The sequence below is a fragment of the Corvus hawaiiensis genome, chromosome 4 (assembly GCF_020740725.1).
Source record: "Corvus hawaiiensis isolate bCorHaw1 chromosome 4, bCorHaw1.pri.cur, whole genome shotgun sequence".
Classification (NCBI taxonomy): domain Eukaryota; kingdom Metazoa; phylum Chordata; class Aves; order Passeriformes; family Corvidae; genus Corvus; species Corvus hawaiiensis.
In genome coordinates this window covers 63,596,375-63,620,211 of record NC_063216.1, presented here as the reverse complement: position 1 = coordinate 63,620,211, position 23,837 = coordinate 63,596,375, and the positions used below count along the sequence as shown (strand labels likewise).

Below are 23,837 nucleotides of genomic sequence, written 5' to 3'. Positions count from 1 at the left end.
TGTGTGTTATATTTCTGAAAAATATTTTTGAGAACATTTTTGTTACCAGATTAATGCGTCCTTCTAGTCTCTGAAAGAAGTGTCTCTTCTGTGAGTCTAGTAAGATACTTAAAGATCTCCAGTTTCATATGCATTCATGAATCTGTGTGATGGACTGACAAAACAAGTGTGTTATACCATGGATTTTAGCTCCAAAACAGAAAGCCTGGTATCTTAATACAAAATTGCTCCAAGGCCACAGATTTGTACACCAGGTTTAATTCACAAGCTCATTATAATTACTGACTTAGAAGCCCTCCCAGAAAAATTAAAAAGTAAAAATAAAAAAAAAATTGAAAAGACGAGTCAAATCTGCCACTGTTGCTGAGACAGCCAAAATTACACTATTACATTGGGTATGTGTATTTCTGCATATCAGGGGTACTTGAATTGGCATGTTTCAAATGCACATGATCTTCATTGCTATTATTCCCAATGGGATGTTTTCAAAATGGCACATTCATCTACAATACCGTCTCCTCTGTCTCCTTCAAATAATACAAAAAATTTTCTTATTTTAAACTTGTAGTAACTATTTACCTGAACCACTCAAAAGAATCCTATATTTTTGGAGCTGTTCAAAACAGCATTTCACTGCTAATAATATCACAAAAGTATTGCCAGCTAGGTCTGAAAGCTAGACCTCCTGCAGAGCAGGAGTTATGCTTGATTATGTAAAATTATTTTTCTTGCCAATAGGAACTACATGAAAGATTCCAGAATGATTTTGCTATCAATTGGAAGTGATGAAACATCTGGTTTCTTGCATTAACTGGGTTTATTTTGCAGCAGAATTTTGATTTACTTTTAAGAACTGAAGGAGAAAATTTATAACCAAAGTTTCAAGTACTCGAAAAACCATTATTCTGTACAAGTAAATGAGATATGTCACATGAAATTATATATGTCTTAAGTGTTTGACACTTTTGATAAAAACTGGTGAAAAACAGTCCCCTGAAGCTTTAGTATGTGTACCCTGTGGGTTAATTTTAAAAAACCACAACAATTAAAAATCCACCACACAAAAAAACAACCTGACACAACACTAACCAAAACCCACAAGCTCTGTTTGTGTTAAAACATATGCAGGTACTTTGTAAAGTAAAGCATGCAAAATAAGCCTTTATACATTTGGTACAAAGAAAACCTAAACTGAGCAGCACAGACAGACTCACCTTCCTGCAGTACTTAGAAAAGTGAGACAGCAATACCGTTCACATGAGCAAATATTTCAAATATAGGTAGTCATTACACGTTTTAAGAGACATGGTTGGTTATTTCAGAATACAACCAGAAAGAATTTAACTACATTATTGTAAAAAATATCTATTTGCATGTAGATTTCCTAAGTGTTTTCTTCTGGTAGAAATCTGAGCAAGTTGCAAGGGATTATGAAACATTATTTATTTATTTATTTAGGTGATAAAAGCAGTAATTACACAAGTATCATTATCTTCCAGTAACAGTGAAAAGAATTCAAGATAATATAAGAAGCTATTTTGTTTTTATTTTCACTCTAGAGATTCTTCTAATCTTTCACTGTTACTTTTCTGCTCTGCACCTGGTGAAATTGATAAAATGCACTGTTGTGCAGGCAGATAAACACATGCTGTATCAAAATAGAGTAAAAACACTTCTGAATTTCCAAGATGTTTGTCTTATGTGTACATTTAAAAATAAATCCAAAACAATTCCCTTGGGTACTTATGTGATTTAACATTGCAGTTAAGTAGATTCTTAAATTGTAACATGTAAAAATATAAAATGTAAAAATGCTTTTTGTCCACATGAGCAGGTTTTGATTTCTGCAAAATTGTGTAAAATGAAATAATCTCAAAGATTTAACCAAATCAGAATTTAGTCCAGAGGATTTATTACAAATTTGAAAAACATCTATAAATTCCTTGTCATGGCTGTTGCTTTAGATCAGAGGATAGGGGATGTAAGCATAGGTAAAAACAACATGCATGGAAAAAAGCCCACAACTTTTTCACTATTGAATTTATGTTTTAAAGCATGAATTCTGACTAATGTTTTTAGGGGTGTGTTCAACAAGTGGGGTATGCAATGCTCAAATACTCAACATTCTTACCTATAGAATCCACCTGAAGATTCTGATTCTGGGCTCTTCCTGGTTGCAAGGAGCATGGATGGTGCATGTCAGACCCCAGCCTACTGTCACGTGCCTAGTTTCCAGCTGAACTGGAAAGGTACACTGGAAGAAGAAGTGCTCTGAGTCTTCAGGGTAAAATCCTCACCAGTGAAAAATATCAGAGCCCTATCATGATACTGCCTCAAACTGTATTTTGATACGAAGAAAAAGAGAGGGGAAAATAGCAAGCAAACAAAACATAACAAACAATCCTAGTTCTTGGCTGGTTACCAGACTTTACTAAAGATGGTATAGTCCATGATAAGGGTAAGAAATCATCTGGGATAAATGACTGATAAAATATACATGAGAGCAAAAGCCATTGGGGATGGTAATTGCATGGAAGTGGGAGTGCCAGAACAGTGAGCTGGATGACTCAAGAGCTGAAAAAGGCAAGAGCTCCATTCAGTAAGGAATATTTAGTGGTGATCCTTGCGGGTCCCTTCCAACTCAGAATATTCTGTGAATCTGTGAAGGGAGAAAGAGGAAATTAAACCAACATAAGTAAAGCCATTGCCTGATTCCAGGACACGCATACAATTTTAAATGTCTCACATGTATTTTTAAGAAACGAGTTGTTTGGTTGTTTTTTTTCTCTCAGTAGGGTGCATATATACGGAATAAAATGCATTGAAATTTAGAGGATTTTTGCTATTTAGTCTATAGGACTGCATATATACCTTGATATTCATTAGCTTTACATAAACCACCACAAAGTCTTTGTCTGTCAATGTACTAAAAATGTCCATGTTTTGTTGTTTTGTTTTGTTTTAGCCTTCCCCCCACCTGCTGGAAATAAACATTTATTTATTTTATATGAATAATTCAGTTGGGATATTGACTAAAAGGTATTCTCGAGAAACTGCTGTTCAACCCAAATTGAGTATTACATGATTACATCTATACTTAATAATCATACTCTTTTGAGACCTTCTATGCATGTTCTATATATGTAAAATGAGGTCTGGAAACTTCTTATACTTCTAAAAACCACCATAAACTCTTCAAAAATACTTAGTGTCAGATATTCTTATCATTCCTTCTCTCATAAATACATAATTTCTTTGTGTAAAGCTGTATAGCAAACAGAATTTAAATCCCTGCAACAATCCTGTTTTCCCTTATTATTTTATGTTAGGTTAACTTGGGAGGGGAATGAAATAATTTATATTAAAAGAGATGTAATAGGAAAAGGATTCTATTTTGCTCTTGTGTTTAGGACATATGCTCTTATATCACTGTCTTTCATGCATCAATCTTCTCTGGGCTAAAACAACAATGTTGTTAAATACTACACAGAGAATTTTGAGTGAGTTTGGGGAGAGTTTTGGTGTTGGGGTCTTTTTGATAGTTGTTGCTGTTATTGAATTGGTTAGCTGATGGTGTACTCAGTAGCATCATGGACATGCAAGCTGATTTTTCACCAGCCAGCCATTAATAAAATTCTCTAGCATAAATAGACCTGTAGCAATGATTTCAGCCTGCAATAAAATATCTCTCAATTTTTTCACAGCTTTGAATGCAGAAAAGTGTCATTTCCAAGGAAAAATGATGTTTTACAATGTGTATTTAATGCATTTTCCAATGCGTATTTTTATAACCATTCAATTCAAGACAGTCAACTTTGTCTTTTTCATAACATGAAAGTGTGAGTATCACAGCAAAATCTCTCACTATATTGAAAAAACCTACATATCTTTATTCTCTTTGTTTTGAAAATTCAACGAGAGGCAGGTAGGCACGTCATTTTGAAAATTGATATTTCCACTGAAATGCAAAAAAATCTAGGATAAATATAATTACAGGATCTAGGATTAATAAATTTTTAAAATCTAGGATAAATAAAATTACACTAACAAAGTGACAAGCTAAAATATGTAGCGTTACATTGCAAAGCAAGTCCTCCTGTCATATTTGGCAGAGGGGCCGTGGCATTCATTCTGCTTTCGTCTGCTTTTCTCATCCCATCATCAATGAAGCTTACAACAGCCACTGAAATCATAGAGTAGAAGCATTTGTAAATCTTAAAATCATAGAGTAGAAGCATTTGTAAATCTGAATTCCTAGGTAAACTGCATCCAAAATATTTACAAACAGAAAGATATCTATAAAACTTGTTCATATATGTTTTTGTACCCAGGTACAACTATGACAGATACCTGAGAAATTCTGTTAATGATTTAACATTACAATATCAAACTGATAGTAGAACCTTATTTTTAAACAAAGTAAAAATATCTCTGTGGTCCCAAAAGGAATAGAGCCACACATCAAGAAACACATATTTATTGAGGCAGTAGGAAAGACGAGCAACAGTGCACACGTGGTGACTCACCCAACCACTGACAGCAAGCACAAGACCACAAGCAATGCCATGGCTCCAGTGGACTGCCAGGGACATGTGGTGTCCAGATCATGTGGAAGCAACAGCCAATGGTGCCAGCCAATGGTACCTTTTAAATGTAAGAGTTGAGCTGCCCCTTGTGTCCCTCGGAGGTGGTGGGATCACAGAGAAATGTACCCTACATCAGTTCTGTGTGGGGCACCCTGCCTGTGGTGTTGGACAGGGGCAAGCTGTTGGCAGCCCCTATGTCAAGGGGCAGGGTGTCAGGACACAGGGTTTCAGTCTCTCAATTCAGTATTTCCACCTAGTAAATACCAATTTTTCTAAAGTCAAGCAGTGAACCCACTGAATACCTAATAAAAATGCTACACTATCCCTGCACATAGTATGAACTGGTAGTATCTGAACTGTCAGAGTGGTTTCATGCTATCCAGACCCCTGTGTTACAAATATGTGTAGAAATATTAAGGCCTTTGTTCAAAAAAGGACTTCAATCTATATCCTGTGCTGAATTGTGAGAGGTTTTCCAAACTGTGATGATTCATGTTCATAAAATGCCATCTGCTTAAATGCTGAACAAGATTCTACACAAAAAATCCCACAAGAATTAAATATTAACTGGTAAAACTCACTGGTCCTGAATCTCCATGCAAAGTCTTCAGCAGCTGGTAACCAGGATTTTAATGCCTACTAGGTAGCAGAATAGAGTCCACTCACTATTTGTCCCTTATGTCCACCTTCTCTTGCCATGTCCTTTATTTAAGCATGAAATCTATTTATGCTTCATTTTACAAGACTTTTTCCAATGATTGAAATTCCTTATGGCCTTTGTCTTTTCCAGACTGTACCTGGTGTTCAGTCTGCCTTTTCTGACAAATGTTGATGGAAAGATAATGAGAATACAACATGGGGAACCTTAGTCTTCTTGGATGACCCTCAGATGTTTAACAGCAAATCCTGGCAAAAGTAAAGAAAACAACCCAGATGACCATTGATCTTTTGCCAGGACAGCTATATTGAAGCTTGTGTGTCTTGGCAATGGAAATCGATCTTTGATAACATTTAGATATAAAGTTCTGTTGACACCACTGTGAGACCTGGAAAAATGCCACTCACAAATAGATATGATGCTTTTGTCTCAAGTCAAAACTGTAGGACACTGCTAGTCAACCTCTGTCTACCTCAAGCAAATTGGACTGGAGAGTCCTACAGGGTTCAATCTCGTAACTTACTCTGTTCCAATGTCCTTTTCTCAATAGCTGTAGATCTGAGGAAATTCAGAGGTTGTACATATTTTTGTTTGACCCATATAGTGGTTTTTTTACTTAGGCTCTTTTCAGCCTGGCAGAGTTGAGGCCTGGATGCTACCCAGTTGGCTGAAATTCAACCCAATTAAAGCCCCTATTGTAAAAAGTAGTGGAGGGAAACATTTCCTGTTTCAGTGGCAGTGTACTAAGCTTCTCAATCAGATCAGGGTTCATGTTCAATCAGTGTCAAAGTATCCCAGTGCTATGTGGGAGGCCTTGCTGAATGACTACATCTTTCACATTACTGCTTTGACCCTGTGATCCATTAAATCCTAATTTCTAATGCTTGACTTCATTCTACTGGTGGCCTGATTCAAGTCCTGTAAGGCCTTCAGTTGCTTTCACTAAGGACTGGATCAGGATCTGTCCAGAGAGCTCCTTCTTTCAGTCTGATTTAGCTGCTACCTCCTGCATGAGTTTGGGGAGAGAGACCATGTTCCACCTGGGCGATGCAAAGTTTGCAGTGTATTAAGGCATGCATGTAAATTTCAAAATGTTAACCACACTCTAAAAGCCGAAGTTACCCTAAAAAACAAATTTTAGGCTTGACTTCCTATCACATTGGAGGTGGTTATCTCACAGGAAAAAATGATCAGAGATGGAAAAACCAAGCACTCTCTGGAACTCATTTGAAACAGAAACATACTCACCTATGACCATGTCTAGACCTAGAAAGAGTTCCAAATGACTTTTCTTTGCTCTGGCTTTCTGCTGATGGTGCACTGTAATCCCCAAGGCATCTGGCCAACTGCTCCCTTCTTTCAGTGTTCTCTCTTCGCTTGAAACTTCATACACAGGTGAGGGCATGGAACCTTGCCTTTCCATTATAAAGCATTACTGGCACAATTTCAGACATATAAAAGCACACCTAATTACTACACATAATAAATAGAATATTTGCCTTCAAGTATATTATTTTTTTTAGAAGTTTTAAGACAACCTATAAAAAAGTTGGATTGCACTAGTTACTGTACTTAATTATGAAGACACTTTTAACCTTCCTTTTTAAAGGAAAATCCTGCTATCACTTTTTTTAACAGTATTATTCCTTTCCCCCATTGTCCTGTACATCATGCAGTCGCAGAAAAATTAATTCAGCTCACTAAAGAAAAGGTATTTAGTGTGACTTGAGATGTTGTAAAATACTGAAGCGGTTACATGAGACTGGCAGATATGATTGAAGACTTCTGAGAGGTGTATTTGGTTCTTGAAGGCTGAGGAACAAAATCACTACTTTGACATTGAAAACATATATGACAAAAATTGAAACAATTCAAAAATTAGGCAAATGGATAGTTTATGCCTTCTGATGCCTAAAACTTCTAATAATATTAAATTCTAAAGTGGAACAGTTAAAACGGTGATGATTTATTGAATAACAATCATCAGACTTGTTTCGAGAATGTTTTTTGGATGAGAAGACTATTTCTTTACATCATACCATGGTATTATTGCCTTTTTCTCTCTTTCCAACGCAAACTGTCCCTTAGTCCTATCAAACAGATAATCAGTGCTGGAATATCTGCTATAGTTGTCCTGAATGTGAATTTGAAATTCTGATAAATCAAAGAGATTGAGATATTCAATGCTGTCCTTAGAACAGAAGAGCAAATTTTCTCAAAGTAGGGGAAAAAATCAAAACAGAAAGATCCAGAGATCAGTGCTAAGTATATTTTGAAAATATCAACATGCGACCCTCCCTTCTACTTGCATGCCTTGCAAAGTTTCTGACATTACCTTTTCATGCTGCCCTGGTACTTTGATTTGCTCTTCTTTTTTTCCTTTAGTGCAATTGTTTTTTGAAGAATTCACCAATGGTCTTACCTAAAGATTTTTTCAGTTCCAAAGTGTTCTTTATTCCTAACCAAAATAATACTTGACATGGATTTATGCTGTGTGTTTGACTGGATGAGATCCCTTTAGTAGAAAGTGTATATAGTTTTCCCGTGTATGTATATGAGCACTGTACCAAAAATATTTCATGGCGAGGTAATAATGGTGAGTTACAGAATGTTAATCTTTTGTGCTACGTGAAGGCAAAAAATTCTTCAAGTAGGTGAAACTATGACTTATCATATTTTTCTGAAAAAAAAACATATTGACATTTTCATTCCAATTTATGACTGTATTGGCAAGAAGATAAAAAACTGAAAAAGACATACATGCTACTTCTTTATTTCAGGCAGTCAGGATGCAGAGATCACTGCAGAGCTATCAAAGCTTGTCAGTTTGATTTGTTTGGTTCAGTTTTTCTGATTTTTTTAAAATTTTTTTTATTTTGTTGTTATTCCTTTTTATTCTTTTTAATCCTCACATGAAGTGGCCCTAAACATCAGAGCACAGTAGATGAGATTTTTCTCCTCTCCTCCGAGGGAACTGGAAATCTAGAGATACTAGTCTTGCTATCCTTCAATCTATTTTCTGACTTGTGAGTTAAAGATCTCTAGAGTCATGTAATACTGTTTCAGCAGTAGAACCCAGTTGATTATTATCCTCCACTACACAGTTAGTCTTCAAAGCAGGATGGGTTTGAATAAGCAGAAAAGACTCGACAGAAATCTGACACAGACACCCTTTGCTACCAAGTTGCATATTTGGAAAATAGGGTGCTGACAAAATACTGCAGCTGGGAACAGCTCATAGAGAAGACAGCTACAGTGTCGGAAGTGCACCTTTGGCTCCTGGTGACTATTTTTGGGTTTTTTTGTTGTTGTCTCTCATACTTGTAAGTACTGCTAAGCCTCCCAGCTGTTCTGTTATGTGATAACTGTGCTAACAAACAATACTGTTGGAAGGCTGTGTTTTTTAAGCTGCCAACTTCAAGTGTGACTGCAGCTCATAGTATTTGGTAAATGTAGAAAGGTTTTTGGAAGCTCTACAGGAGATTAACTGCTACCTCCTTCTTCAGCACATTAGTCAAAAGTAATCTTACAAATATTCCAGGCAGGCCAACATCTAGCTTCTGCTCTTGTGGATGAAGCATTGGTGATAGTGTTTCACTTGGTAAGCTTGATAGTGTTTGCTGTCAGAGCTTCCTGTTTATTTCTCTCATAAACCTACTTCACATCTTATCTATCTCCATAACTAATTTTTATAGCAACAAACTCACCACAAAAGTGAAGAAATCAGATCTACACCTTAAAGCATGTCACTGCAGTAATACATATAATATTTCTGCAAACAGATAGAAAGCAAGCAAAGACAGGCATGACTGTAGATAAAGGAGGCCCTAACGGTGAAGATGAGACTTGGATTCTGATCTCTGTTTCTGACACAGCTTCTCTATTTTCTCTAAAACCTGAACTGAACAACATTCAGAATATTACAGAAGTAATTCATGTCACTGACAAAAGTCTTCAAAAGCAATCATCAAGGTTTTGCTTTCCCATCACACACCTTGATTTCCCTCATGTGCCCTTTGTGAGAGAGCTTGTTCCAGGAGTCTTTACAAAGCCAACTGCAGCAGGAATGACAGAATGTGAGAGTGAGTACCAAACTGTTCAGCAGTGTCCCATATAAATATAAATTTTGGAATTCAAGATACACACAGAGGTAAACATGAACAGAAAATTTTAGCTCACTATATATTATCTGCTTCTCTCTTTTCTACAAGGAATCTTGGGGATGGAACCTCTGGTCGATTTGTCTTGCTTGCAACCTCAGTAAAATACAGTTTGGTATCAGAAAGGAGCTGTTTCTGTATTGTTCTGTTAGCCTGTCCCCCCCTCTTTGCTGATGGCACTCAGCCCTTCCAGTTAGTAATTCTATTACGTAAACATTGAATGAAAATAAAAAAGAAACTCAACTTTAAAAATTAAACTATTCTTTTATCAAGACAATAATTTCAAAGGTCCTAAATTTATGCACATTCTGTGAGCAAAATCTAGCTTATCTGTGTAGCTCTGGCCATCCCTGAAATTATAGGACATTCATCTTCAATTTCTCATGTCTTCACATTATTTAGTCTCTTCCTTTGTGACCATATAGGTCTCAGAGGGGAGAGCATTCTCTTACTTAATTGTTCCTGCAAAATCTTTTATTCTCCTTCAGAATGATATAATAAATGACAAACTGAGGTACTTGTCTTATCATGTCTTGGTAGTCAAAGACACGATAAATTAGTATCCATGAAGAATACTGACAATTTAAAAGGCAGAATAAAGTCTTGATCTTTGAATCATCAAGTATTTCATTCTATTCATTCCATAGATCTGAAAAATTAAGAAGTGTTTACTCTAGATATAAGGGTGTTAATGAGTCAACATCCTATTTGTCAACTTATTTAAAATACATTGATCAATGCAAAAACTTAAATCACTGCACAGAAAATAGATATTAGAGCATTTTAGAGCCTCTGTTATTTTTTTTTTATTTCCATATATGACCCACTGATTGCTGTTATATATGATGTGCATGTGTTTAAACCAATGATACTTTGGTTTACTTCAGATTTTTTTAAATAAAATGAGAAAGCATTATAAGATGCCTTTAATTGAGTTCAAATTGGTTGACTGGACATAAAATTATGTTAAATGAAATTTTAGTCTACAGCTAAGTAGGTTTTTATTTGGCTGTAAACCAAATTGGCTCAAATTGTTAAAAGTTAGACATCAAGACAAGTGAAGGTGAAAATAAAAAGCAAATTAGCTGCTTCTGGAGTGTGAATTCACATTTTTAGCTGCTGTTTGTACTACACTTGTTGATAATATTAGTACAATGAATTTATGAAAAATATCCTAGATGAGAAAACAGACTTATGACCACAATAACAGAGTGATTTTAGGTATAGTGAACTATAGGCTTCTTAAGAGTAAGTATATTAACATCTACATAATACTGACATTGTGATCTGAACCCTGGATACTGTTTCTTACACAGTAACTATTACACATTATGGAAGAGAGGAAGAAAATTTAAGAACTGGTTTCATCTCAGTACCCTATCATTAGGATAAATTTGCATTAGTACATAAAACAACACTCAGATTGTTTTGAAATCATATCTGCTGAAAATATTATGAAATGTAACTGTTATAGTTTGTTGTTCTCTGCTTTACACATTCAGTGGTGTTACACCTGCACAAATTAAGAGTGAGAAGTAAATGCTGGAGTTAGGAAGACCTGAAACTGTGGTGATAAGAGTGACTTTTCTTATCCTCAATCAAACAGTGCTTTGTTTCTATCATGTGAGAGAACAGGGAAGGCCACATCACTGCTAAAAAGTAGCTCTTGCTTTCCCAAGGAGCACACTCTAACACTTACAAGAACAGTTTCCCATATCCACTACTGTCAAGTATTCTGTCAAGTAGATAACCTGGAAATTCCACTGTTCTTAAAAAAACCCAAAAAACTGTGAAAGTTCGGATTTTATTCCAAACTGAAAATTTAGAAATATGAAAATAGTCTGAAAATAATGTTCTCTATACTGTGAAAGGACCATGGGCCTTGTTGAATTCAACTCGTTTTAGTTTTTAGAAGATTACCCAATTTCTGACTTCATAACATTAAACAAAATATTAAATAAAAAGTGCTTTGGCAGTGTGAATTTTTAGACTTCTCTTTCTCAGCATTAGAAAAATTTAGACTGCAGTGCCCAATGCAATTTAGTACAGATTCACTAAACAACTTATGAAAAGAAAGCTCAGAGTTTTTTCAGTAATAGGCAGTCTTGTCAGAATCTCCCCTGCTATGCACACGTGGTTCCAAATGCACTCCTGTCTGTAGAACACAAACACACCAGCAGCCTGTTTCTTGTGAGGCCTCTGGGCAGGTAGGATCTGGCATTCCATGCACTTCGAACCCACACTCTAAACCACACTAAGGTGACCTTATCTAGCTCAGTCTGTCTCCACCTACTCACTGATGTTTGCCAGCACCTTGTGAGAGGTCACACACAGAGGATGGTAACGGAGGCACCCTAGGAGAATGCAGCACCATGTGCTCTACAGAAAAGCTTTATAATTAACTGAAATATAGATTACATATTAAACTGAAAACAAATTCAGGCTGCCTCTGAGGATAACTGAGATGTCAGACATGGAATTTAAGGATCATTCTAGTTCAAAGCTACTCCCAGGACCGGGCACCTTTGTTAAAATGTATGAATAACTCATCAAGAACATTCTTTAAAACACATAAACACATTTTTATTGTGTTCTGGGAACTGTATTTGGAGTGTACTTTCCATGTATATTAGAAATTCCAGTTTTTCAGAATGATGCTTGAAAAAACTGAAACTTTTTTTAGCTTAGGAAATTTTTGTAATGATGTGTGTGGTGATTTTATTAATTCAAGCCCATTTCATAAATTTGTGAAAAGGATAAAATTGATGCATTTATGACAGCATAAAAGGAACTGGGTTTTATTAAAGCGCAATTTCATTTAGTAGAAGTGTTTTGTTATTAGAACATGCATTGTAACACATTTTATAGCAATTAATATGCAAAAATGATACAATAATTTATGAAACCACAAAAATGTGTTTCCAAGCTGTAACAATAATAGCTGCAAATTTTCAAATATGTATTGCAATAGCTCTGCTCACGGTACTGAAATATGTGTTGTATTGCTCTTTCTTCTATAACAACTCTATAATTTCAGAAGTTTATGAACCAATCATAAAACCTCTGCTTCTGCTTTTCTTGCAGTATGTAGCTCAAATTGAATTAAGGAAAGCAGAGCAAAGAAAACCTTATTAGAACTGGTTTGGTAGCCTTTGATACAAAAGCTTTTTGTTAACACAATCAATAGTCCTCACTCCTGGAGGAATGATTGAATAAAATGCTACCTGTAATTGTGTATATACAGGATCTGGCCTTGATGTATGGTGTAGGTTATAAATACAGTCTATAGTGGCAGAGTCAATTTCTTATTTTTGGTCTTACTGTTTTTTATTTTGGAATTTAGATATTACCTGAACTTAAATTATTTGTGCTTTTGGTCTGAGCAGTTAACAAACATTTTTGATTTTTAAATAGAAATTCCAAGCTGATAATATTTCCTTATCTACAAAAAGCGCATGGAAGTCCATCGAGCTGGCAAGTGGAATCACAAATGCAGGAGGTAATATCTTTGCCCACAATTGGAAATCATTCACTTTTAGGATTTTTCCAAGGCTTTGATTTATTTTGTTTCCCTAGGTGCTTATATCACACTTGGTATGCTATACAAACTTTTTTTCCCCATGTTTCTTACAGCTATCTTAAATTTAATGCTAAATTCTGCTGCATTTTTCTTATTTGACAACCTTTGAAAAAGAGAGACAATTAGTAATTTTTTGGCATGAACCTGCATCTGGAATCTTCAAAATTAAAAATACCTTCTGCTTTTATTTTTTTTTAACATGACATATTACAAACATATCTTTTTTTTTCCTGAATTGATCATTCTACCTTGTTGTTAAGAACTTCATGTTAAACTAAACTGCTATGTGCCTACAGTGAAATGTAAAGGAAAGAGTTCCCATATTCAGAGTAACTAGAGAACATACCCATATCCACTCACACAGCTTTTTGTAATTAAAATTACTGTTTTTTCAAATTAAGTTAAATAATTGGTTAATAAAATACAAATCATAAAAATTTTACTAAAACCATAATTTTTTTCTACAGTAATAATTTAAGGAAAAATATGTGTGTCAAACTCTGAGGTTGAATAACTTCAAAACCAGATTTGATTTTTCAGGGAAAAAATAATTATTCAAATTACAGATTTGAAAGTTTTTTAGAAAAAAATGTAAGAAAATCTCTCTGTTCTTAAGTGGAACTATTGATTTTATATGATAATAAACAAAAAGAAGCAAGCAGATACAAAGAGTTTTCAATAGCAAAGGATTTACTAATTAGGCTATATTTTTCAACTTTGAGTACAAGTTGAGATCTAGACAAACTGATCCATTGTTATGGGTGGCACTTTTTGACCAATGCTTCCCATAAGCAAACGTATCACATACATAAAAATCCAGGTGGGACTCAAAAGCAAAGTTTTCTGGCAAATGACCAATTCCATGCAAAGAAAATTACTGCTGTACATCAAATCAGAATGTATTCCTAAGTAAAAGGGTGCAGCAGATCAGGCTGAAATTTATATAATAATAAATCATTTAGTGTTGTCACTACCATGTGTACTTAGTATTTTTTAAGTTTAGTAAGTCCATTCCTGTGATTTTCAAACCTAACTGATAAAAAAATCTTCACATTTTGGAACAGATTACCACATATACACCTGGTCATGGTCATATTGTTGAAATATGGTTGCAAACTTCAGTTTCAAATTTGGATTTTGCTTAATCAGTTCCATTCCGTGCTATCTGCTTAAATTTTGACTTTAACAATATTTCACATTGTCAAGTTCCTCTGTGTTTAATGTCATAATCTTGCAGTTCTTTTTTCTCCAACTACCAATGCAGGTAGTTTCTTTGTTTCCTGCTCTAAGCTTCATTCTATCTAAAAATTTATTATGATTTTCAAAATAATAGACACACAGTGCACAGTTAAATTTTATTGAATTACATTAAACTGAGATATTTACTGCCCTATAACTTGTCAAAACCCCACTTCACTTATTGGTAATAGCTCGTTTATAATCACAGTAAGCAAATAATATTCTAGTGGATAAACCTTCAGAGAACAAGAAATCATTACACTGTCTGTTTTCAAGGTCAGCTTCTGGTCACCCACTTCATATTCACCATGACAAAGGTTCTATTCAAACTTATGTGATGGAGCACAGAGCTGGTGGGGGTTTCTGGCTTCCAAGATATTTTTCTATGATCCAGAGAGTGTTTTTCATAAGCATATTAGATATCATGTTAGAAGCTAGGATGTTTGCTCTTGAGACACTGTCAGTATGTTACTCTGAAACCTATTAGTTTGATGCTTAGAAATTTTAATAAAAATGAATCACTCACTGTAAAGCTTTGCATGTCTGCAATAAGAGAATATTTGACAGGAACCATGAATTGGAGGGTATTGTGACTTTGAGAAGTATTCTAACTTGTATGGAAAAACCTTCCTCAAGCCAAATGTCCCAGGTTTTCTAGTGTACAATTCTAAAAAACCCAGAGGCAACAGAGAGGTGAATTTGAATCCCAAAAGGGCCATCTGTGGAAGCAGTAGCCAGACACACTCATCTCAGTGGGATTTCAGTATATATAGCTGCTATAAAACTGGATCATTAGATAACTTTGTATGCATCCCAGCCTGGTATTCAGACATTTGAGAAGCTGTATGGATTGAATCCAGCCAGACATATATTTAAGCAGATTTATCTCCTTCCCATTTGTAATATGATCCTTCTTCTGGTATTCTTTAGGGAAAGGCATCTAAATACAAAAGGAGAGTGATACAATTGTCCAAAAATAGCACAGGAAAGTAGGAAAATGACATTGGCATCTTATTCTGTCTTGACCAGTAGATTGAAAAAATATTCAGTTTTTCTTACAGCTGATGAATTTTCTTATTGATAACGAAACCTACTTATAATCTTCCTTTCAAGTATTACCAAGTTGCTTACCCCATAATGAGATTCTTAACTTTCAAGGAAGAAAGGGGACATTTTTTACAAACTGCCATACAACATGTATGGAAATTGAAGTGCATCAAATCAGTTTAGCTTCTTCCTCATTTATTACCAATATAAATTTAGGTGATTTTTTTCCTGCCCCAAAAGATTTTAATTTGGCTAGCATCATGATAAATATTGCAACTTGCTGAACAATTTAATACTTAAATCATATAGATATTAAAATACTCCTTCAAGGCATGAATAATAAGTACACATTTTTTGCACCTTAGAACATAAATGTAAATCTAGGATTTCATTATATCTTTAACTAAGAAGTTATTTTTATTTTTCATGCTAATATATTCCACTATGTCAGTAAAAAATACTAGAAAAATATTGTGACAAATTTTTCCAGTTAATTAGCAAGCAGAAATCTTGATGAACAGCAGGTATTTTTATGTTACCCACGAATAGTTCTATCTACCGTGCATTCTTATTTCTATTATCTTCCAAAAAATCTATGAGCAGAAACCAGCTGCATACTGGGTTATTGACAGGATTAAAGGAAGCACACAGATAAAAGAAAACAATGTGCTTGGGGAAATAAATCTTTTTGCCCATAAAATATAAATAACATATTCATAATTGGAATGTGCTTTGGGATTTCTGTTCTTCCTACACCGTATAAATATCTGCAGTGCTACTGGATTTTGTGAATGGAATGGAGAAGAATAAAGTCTTTTTAAAAGAAGTGCAAGAATATATTCTTGATTTTTCCTTTACTTTGCCTATGCTACATGCTACAATATCACAGATATACTGTACTTGCCTCTTTAAGCAAGTTCTGTAATGACAGAATTTCATGAACTTTTCAAAGTATCGTCAGAGGCAGTAGTGCATCTTGTCAGAGACACACTGAGCAAAGTTACAGCTGTGCAGATCCCTCTAGAAAAAACAACAAAGCTATTTGTTTCATTTCTCATACAAGTACTGAACCATTTATTAGCTGACACTTATAACAGCACTCATTAAAAATAAAATTTCCTTCCCTCAGCATCGAGCAATGGAATTTGCACTCAAGCTAATATTTACTCAGTAACTTCATGGAAGTAATTTGAGACAACCATTGTGTAAAATGTGAACCAAACACACCTAACAGCAGCATCTAGATTCTGCCACGTCCTGGGTGCCTTCTATAATCTGTGAACAAAGCTGTCACTATTTTCAGTTTCCCTCTTTTACTGAGAAAGTCGTGTATACTTCTCTGAAGAGCTCAACAGCTCTGAAGAGAGCTGCTGACTCACTATACTGGGGTTGTGGGCAGCCTGCTGGGGAGGGTACTGAGGAATGTTCGGTTCAGTTCTTTCAAACAGAAGGGGGAAATGAACTTAGATCTCACCTATTTTGGGATAGTGTTTCAACTGGGTACAGTGTAATGTACAAGCTCTGCAAAGCTGTCACTGCCACTCATTGCCTGCTGTGTTTTAGATGGGTAGGTCCATCTGAGGTTTCAGAAGAAAAAGAAAAAGCTCAGCTACATTCCTTTCAAAGAGGGATCAGAAGGAGAAGCAGCTATTAGACGAGTAAGCCATAAAGATAGACAACAGTTAAGACTCCATCCTGTCGTCGGCATGTCGCTGCTGGATGGCTGTAAGCAGATCCCCTTTCAGCAGCCTCATTTCTCTGGGGACAGTTCTGTCACCTATAAACTTTTTTGTGTATTGTGCATGGGTCCTTTGACTCCAACCCAGGGCTCTGCATACCAGATACCTTATATGGAAATAGTAGGCATTTGAATCCCTGTTATTATGGTGCTTACCTCCCTTTTTAGGTGTAACACAGAGACCTCCTGTTAGCACTCCTCCCTTATTACATTTTTTCCTTTCATCTGTGCCTTTTCTTTCAGGTGTCCATCTTTAGTGTAAGTTTTCACTGTGGAAACATGATTCAGTACCACATCATTAGAAACACATCTGTATTTTTATAAAAAACAAAATATGACTTTGAGTGGCTTATAACATGATTTCTAAAAATGAGTTTTGGTAGAACCATGAGATATATATGGTCTGCTTGGCCCAAGGAGAACCATTCAGTAATGCAGCATGAATTTTTTCCTTCACAGAATGTGTTTAGGTATATATGGCAAGCTTTTTGAGGTTATCAAAAATGGAAGAGTACATGTGACCAGAATGCCTAATAAGTTCTATCCACCATCATTTGCTGATACTTTCAACCTTGATCTGAAATAGTTCAGGTCATTTTCCTAACAAAGATACTCAGCAGTGCAAAATAATCCCAATTTTGTGTTGTACTCTGTAATGGATGAATTTAATGAACTGTTCACTGAGCTCACCAAATATATGTGACCTTGAACAGATTTTATATAAGTAATCCAAAGCAGAAAAGCAACTAGATAGAAATAAAATGCAGTATGTTGCCATATCAGACTTTCAAAAATTTTCATACTGAACTGACATTATTTTCACCTGTGATTTAGAAAGCTCACTGACAAGGTGGGTTCCTGTGTAACTCCTGGATTGGTAGAAATGAATCCCTAGAAAGTCTATCTTGTCTCTGAGGGAATTGTCCCACAAGCAAATGAAGGGAAAAGCAGCAGGTTGTTTTCATCAGACTCTCCAGAATATTTGGTTGCATGATGATATTTGCAATATAAACCCTTGTGAAAGTTCCGGTAATTACTGATGAATTTAGGATTCTGCAGGGCAATGGATTCAGGCAACCTGGAAAGTCCATCTTAGGCTAGAATACACTCTGTCCTTTACAACTGATCAGAAAACCACAGGAGAATATAAAGATGAGTTAATCTACCCATGCCTTGTCTTCCGCGCAGCTGCATAGTGCCTGCACTTTGACATCATAGTCATACTCAGTGTGCTTAAATATTGTAAAAAATTACATGAAGGACTGCTTCTTGGTTTAAACCCCAAAGCAAAATCCTCAGATTTATCAACTCAGATTACTTAAAAAAATAGGCAATTAATATTATTTCATAAGCATATCAATATTAATCATTGTATAATCCCTGTATAACTTTGACTTTTAGTAAGTTGCATTTATTGCAAATGCTATGACAGCCCATGTGTTCATCTGTGCAGTTGGCTGATTCTCCCTTCTGATTTTGCAGATATCTTTGCTTACATATTTAACACAATCCTGCTTGTGTGATAAGGAATGAAACTTGGCTGAGTTAATTATGTTCTTAGTGGTTAAATGGTACCTCCCTGGTTCTCACCAGCACCAGTCTCTTACCATGTCTCCTCTTGTACTTTTCACATTTAGAATCTCCCAAAGAGCACTGTAAGGTATCAGCCAGAGAGGATTAAGCAGCAGCAGGCAGAACAGAAATGTCTGTGTAAATATCATCAGATTAGATTAGATTAGATATTTACATTAGATATTTAAACTATATATTTGGATTATTATTTATATGTATATTGATGCAATATTTATAACATTAGGATGACAAAATAATTGATCTTTCAAATTCAGATACTCAGATGAAATCCATGCTTTCTCTCTGACTCCATAACTCTAACTCTTGAAGCCTTCCAGGAGGTAAAGGAACTGCACTGCTGGCATGCTGTTGCTCCTTGCTGCTTTAAAGAAAATATTCCAATTCCTATTTTTTCAAACTAAATGTGATTATATAATGTAGCATTATGTGTTGTGTTGGTTTTGCACAGACTGTTTTTTGGTAGTGGGTGGGGCCACAGAGGTGGCTTCTATGAGAAGCTGCTGGAAGCTTTCACCGTGTCTGGCAGAGCCAATCCCTGATGGCTCTGAAGATGGACATGCTGCTGGACAAAGCTGGGCCAATTAGAGACGTTGGTAACGCCTCTGTGAAAACATATTTAAGAAGAAATCAAAACAAAGGTGGAGGCACAGTTTTAATTCCAGCCAAAGAAGAAGAGGAGGTGAGAATGTATGAGGGGAAACAACATGGAGACACCAAGGTCAGTGGAGAAGGAGGGGGACGAGGTGCTCCAGGCACCAGAGCTGAGATTCCTCTGCAGGCTGTGATGGAGACCGTGATGAAGCCGCTGTGCCCCTGCAGCCCATGGGGATCCATGGGGGATGCAGAGATCCACCCACAGCCCGTGGGGGAGGTGCCTGTGCTGGAGCAGGTGGATGCCTGGAGGAGGCTGTGATCATCACTGGGAGACCCAGTGGAGAGAGGGGGCCATTGCTTCCAGGCTGGAGCAGCCTGTCCTTGGAGGACACCCCGTGGAAGAGTGACCCATGCCACAGCAGTTTTGGGAGGACTGTGTGCCCGTTGGGGAAACTCACGTTGCAGCACTTTTGGGAGGACTGCTGCTTGCGAGATTGGAACTATGCTGGAGAAGTTCGTGGAGAACTGTCTCCTGTGGAAAGGGACCCCACAGTCTCACAGGAGAATGACATCTCATTTAACATTGTTGTCTTTTTCTGGCAGGCACGGGTCTCTTTTGCCTCCTCCAAAATGGTGCTTCCTGTCCCTGTTTGGGTGTCAAAATGACTGTAGCAGGTCTACCTTTTCTGGGTGGAAGCTGTCCGCTAAGCCACTGTATCACTCCCTTTCCCAGTGGGACACAGGAGAGAATAAGATGGGGAACAACCAGTGGGTGAGATAATGCAGTTTATTGCAGCAAAAGAAAGAAACGAGAGAGTTTTGTGCATGCATAAGCGAAGGGAAAGTGAGTCTCTACTTCCCATCAGCAAGCAATGTTTGGGCACTTCCTGGGAAGCAGATTCTCAGCACCTGTAGTGGTTTCTCCAGAAGGCAAATACTGAAGAATCAGTATGCCTTTCTCCTCTCTCCCTTAGCTTTTGTATCTGAGCTAACATCATGGGGTATGGAATAGCCCTTTGGTTAATTTGGGTCAGCTGGCCTGGTTGTGTACCCTCCCAGGATCTTGCCCACTCCCATCCCCTTTGATGGGGGAAAGAATGTTAGAAGGACAGAGCTGCTCAGCAGCAGCCAAAACACTGGTATGTTATCAACACCCTTCCAGTTACCAGTGCAAAGCACTGTACTGTGGGGGCTGTGAACTACTCAGTCATACCCAATGCAAGTGTGCAGAAAGAAAAAAAATCCTCTTTATATTGGTAAAGTGAATTTAGCAAGTATATTCAATGCTTGAGGCATTTGAACAATGCCCTCAATAAAAAACTCTAATATTATTAATTACTAATTAATCACTACTACTAATTAATTAATTGATTATTGTTAATAACTTTTATTCATCCCTGAAGTGGTCAGGCAGTTGGACTAGATAATCACTGTAGGTACCTTCCAAATGAAATCATTCTATTCTATCAAGTCTGTTCTTTTCTGTTTGTTCTTTCCTGGTCTGTACTACTCCTGGAGGTGAATTTCTTCTGTACTTGAAATACACTCTGTAACGATCACAACAGTTCTCTTTTATTAAGAATACCAAAATGGAAGTGTAAATATAATTCACCTTTATAATAAAGGTCAAAATACATATATGAAATATATATATTATATACATAATATGTAATAACTGTCATTTTCAAGATGTCCAGACTACTTTAGTATTTCTACAATTATATAATTTTTTTCTCAGACAAAATTATTTCCAGAATTTCTCTGAGATTTCTGATGAGTTTCAGGATGACCAAAACTGAATTTCTTGGAAAATTAATTATTAATTTAAAAATATTCATTCTGTTGTGTTTATAATGAAGATCTTAACTGGTACATAGTCTCAAATACTCTTGAAAACCATAGTTTTCAAGCTGCACAAAGTATAACCCTGTCGTTATTTTTTAGTGACAGCTACATTTTTTTTTTAGAAGTCACCTTCCACATTTTTAATTGTTTTTAGGAATTGTTTACCAGTGCACAGCTGTGTTCATTTCCTGTTGCTGGAATAATGTGTAACAGGCATGCTGTTGGTAACTGGACTTACGGTTTCATACACCCAATTGTCGCTATCAGTAAGTCACAAATTGCCAACTGTTACCACATCATAAAATTCTGGAGAGATATACTATGCTAAGTGCAGTCAAATATCTCTGGTATCTTAGATACCACTGTGTGGTAACTTTTGGCAGGCACTGACAGTTTAATAGCTCTCAAAAATCCGAATAATTATTACTTAGCCTGCTATCACAATTGATAACCCTGCTGGCAGGGAAAAGAAGCCAAAATCAAAGTAGTAATGCAATCCAAAGTAACCCCATATAAAGTCAACCAATTTAATCAGTTTCCAAATAAACAAGAAAGAAAAGCCATCATAGGAAAGATGGCATCCAACTATAGACATTTCTGTCTAAATGTAGTGCCCTGTGCCACACGGAATGCGTCTGCTTAACAGGTGCTATAGGTCTGCATCTGGCAGAAAATAAACTATAAGGGAGTATTGGCAATCACAGAGAATCCTTGAAGTTTATCTACATATGTGACAGTAGATTTAAACAGGACAGCCATTCATCCTGCCTTTTAATGGCGTCAGTTTCCATATCAAGGTTTGCTAAACATTTTAGGTGTCAGCTCCTGAAACTTCACAATATTCAATATGTAATACCAGGGTTAAAAGATTTGACATGGTTCATTTCTTGCTGGCTGAAATGTGGGGCGATGAGGATTTGTTTCATGGGCCATCCAACCAGTCATCCTACAGGGACAGCAGACTGTTGTTGATGCAGTTGGAGGCAGACATGGAGCAGTTATGGTGATGGCATCCCCTTATTGTTTGTGGTCACATAAATCTGAGCTTTGCTTATTAGAGAGGTTTTGCTGCTCTCTAACTACACCAGCATTTCAGGTGCTTAGGAAAACAATGTTCATATGTGCACCATTATTTCTCATCAAGACAAGCTCATAATTTCTGTAACTCCATTGTATCCAAGGGAATCATGCCTGCAAGTAATTTGTCTATTCCATTCAGTTCAATTCAGGGTCTAAAGAGCTACAAAGACAAGGAGATTAGGTATACTGGGATTCAGTGTTGGCTGGATTTAAAAATAAAAAAAAGGACAAAGATTATCAGCCCAAACCCAGAAGAATACAATTTGTTTTTAAGGATAAGTGATAGAAAGTGTTCTAGCAAAGAAATCTATGTAATACTTAAAAGCTGTTCTAAGAATGAAGACAGTAAAGCAGGAAGAATTATTAGTATTTCAGTCTCCAAGTGTGTTATTTGAAGACAATTCCAAGACAATGGAGACATACAGAAGTATTTACAGGTGGATTTTGACTAACATCAGTTTTATGTGTGGAAGTATATAACTAAAAATATCACTTACTGAAATGGGAGTGAGCAACTGCAGACCAGCAAATTTCATTACTCTTAGGAGTCACACATCTTGCTTGAGGATTAGCCTGGGGTCTTTAGAGAAACCATACAGTAGCATTTGCAGACACCAGGGAAGTCCCTTTTATGTCACCCTTCCACCCCTGTCGCCAGTATGAACCTGAAAGAGAAAGAAGATCAGTGTTGTTACAATCCAGTTTCAACCCAGAAAAGCAAAGAAAGCTATGTCTCTGCATAAACTGGAAAGAACTTAGAGAAGGGTCAAAATATTCCCAAAAGAGAGATTAAAACCAAACGAGGTTAGATGCTGGTGCCAAAAAAATTGATGTATTTTGTTTAATAGTAAGAGAGACAAAGAGAAGGAAAGAGAAAAGAAAGAAAGAAAGACATAGAAAAAGAAGTGTGTGTGTGGGGGTGGGGTGACAGGGAGAGGGGACAGGGGTTAGGTAAGCATATCACCTATCTGAAGGTCCCAGTGATGTGTCGTTGCTCCCCTCCATCTGGTCTTCTGGCGGTGAGGGTCCACCATCACTGCTGTGGTCACGCTGCCACACGCTACGCCACGCCGCCACAGGCCACCACACCACACACTACGCCACGCCAGAGTGCAGAATCCCATAGATTAATATACACTTTGGGTCAGGTGGGAATGCCCACGTGTCTCTCCTTGCAGGGCCTGGCTTGACACACTGTCCCTTGCAACACTGAGGGTCTGTTGCATCATCTCTGGTGCTCTGGTGCAGGGTCTGGGGACCCCTTTGAGGGGGGCCCCTGTGATGGCCACACTGTTGCTGATGTCACCCTCTTCTGCTGTGGATAAGCTTCCCCCGCTCCGGTGAGACAACTGAGTGGGGGGACAAACTGGGACAACCCCTCAGCTGGGCTCCTCTGCCCAGTGAAGGATGGGCAGTCACTGGGCTTCTGATCACAGGCTTTTTTCCCAGATACCCAAAGCCTCTCCTCCCTCCACCCCTTGGTTCGAGGGTCTGTTCGAGCCTGGCAGCTGATAGCTCTGGGGTTGTGGTCTCCACCTTGGAGGTGCTCAGCCTGTGCTTTGTGAATGTCCCCAGCCCTGAGCTGTTACTTTATCTTATCTTCATCAGCGAGCAGTGTAAGGCCTCAGTCAGGGCCCCATTCAGGGTGCGGTGGTCTCCTCTGCAGCTTTTGTAATACAGTTTTAAAAGTGCTTTAAGAAAATGTTTAAGTCATAAA

At 36.9% G+C, this 23,837-nt stretch overlaps 1 long non-coding RNA gene across 2 annotated transcripts; it reads right to left on the bottom strand.

Moving 5' to 3' along the window:
- Positions 1–1,428: 1,428 nt before the first annotated feature.
- LOC125324332 lies at positions 1,429–23,328 on the bottom strand. Of its 2 annotated transcripts, XR_007202935.1 has the most exons (7): positions 23,085–23,328; positions 22,618–22,785; positions 18,584–18,714; positions 17,165–17,277; positions 6,493–6,679; positions 4,079–4,183; positions 1,429–2,659 (listed from the first exon to the last, which is right to left on the bottom strand). It is a non-coding gene; the product is annotated as an uncharacterized LOC125324332 (long non-coding RNA). The 2 variants fall into 2 exon arrangements; XR_007202934.1 differs by lacking the exon at positions 18,584–18,714.
- Positions 23,329–23,837: the final 509 nt, after the last annotated feature.